The following is a 1499-nucleotide window of genomic DNA, read 5'->3' on the forward strand; positions in this document are numbered from 1 at the left end:
AATTATCAAAAATGGGCTGGCTTTAGTCTCTTAACAAATTGGACAGAGCTCCGGAAGGCAGCAGTCCCAAATCCAACCTACAGGCACTGGGAACTTTAAAGCAACCAGGGACTGCTTGAAAATAGCACTTCTTTTTGCTTTCTTTGTATTCAAAACTATATCCTCTCCCGACCGGTTCTGCCGCCCCAGGTCCGAGTCTCTCCGGTCAGGAGCCCCGGCTCTCCAGAACAGTAACAGATCCTTTAGCTCGCTTTTCTTCTTTGGTTTTTCAAACTAATTATTATTACGTTTTCTTCCCCTTGTTTGTTTTCCGCACACCTTCAGGAAGCCCTCGGTGCTTGAGCAAAGAGAAGCTCCTATTGCAACCTCCTTCCCTGTGCCGTGCGCCTCGGTGTAAACATTTTGGATGATCTAAAGACTCTGGGGTCTGTATATGGAAATAGTGGGGTGCAGAGCAGAAGAAAATACTTGTCCTTTCCGTCCCCCAGCCATGCTTTTCCACGGGATCTCTGGAGGCCACATCCAAGGAATCATGGAGGAGATGGAGAGGCGATCCAAGACCGAGTCCCGCCTGGCCAAAGGGGGACAGATGAACGGCCGAGAAACGGTAAGAAAGCAGCCGGCCCTCCTGGAGGGGGATCTCTGCGAGAGTGGGCCCGCACGGGGCAGTCCGGCCTCGGGGAAGGGAGAAGCCGCCTGCCCCCGTCCTGCCCTGCCCCTGTCCCGCTTGTACAGCCCCGCCGCTGTTGCTGTAGCGCAGGGCGCTGCGTGTGTCGGGCTCCGTTAGTCGTTTGTTTCATAACTGCTGCCGCGGGTGCTTTCTGGAATAAGGAGCAATGCGTGAAATCGCAGCGGGGACGTTTGTAACGCCGCTGCAGCAGCAGCCCGGTCCGGCCGCCGTGCCCGTGGGAGAGGGGCTTCAGGTGGGCTGCGAGGCTGCTCGCACTCCGTGCCCCCAGGCACCTTCGGACGGACCCGCAACCCACGGCCGCTCGTTGCTCGTAACCATTTTTAGTCTCGAGTGCGGGATCGGTACGGAGGCGCCGCTCTTTCCGAACGCAGCGCCGTCCGGTTATTCCGAGTGGCATTTCCCCTTTCTAGTGCCGGGTCCGAGGTTTTTCATTAATGTCACGGCCGATGGAGAACGGGATCCCTTTGCTTCCAACTCTGTGGGGCTTCCGCCCGCCGCGCACGAGGAACAGCGCACAGAGTAGCGGCCTGCAGCCCGCCTTGCCGCTTCAGCCGCGGGGTCTTCTCCTCTCTCTTAAATAGCTCCCGCTTTGTTCTGCGAGAATTTGCAATGTAAATCCCACTCGCTTTTTCAATTGCTGTGAAAGGGGGCGAGGAAAACGACTTCAGATTTAAAAAATGAACGCGGAGTCGCAACTTTAAAACGGTTGCGACTTTAGAACAAGAAGTTCGGGGCGGTTTTTCCCGTCCGTTTCTCAGCAGGCGCCTCTCGGAGCCTCCCGGCCGAGCTTTTGTTGTCGCGGTTCCTC

Source organism: Meleagris gallopavo, chromosome 10 (genome assembly GCF_000146605.3).
Source record: "Meleagris gallopavo isolate NT-WF06-2002-E0010 breed Aviagen turkey brand Nicholas breeding stock chromosome 10, Turkey_5.1, whole genome shotgun sequence".
NCBI lineage: Eukaryota > Metazoa > Chordata > Aves > Galliformes > Phasianidae > Meleagris > Meleagris gallopavo.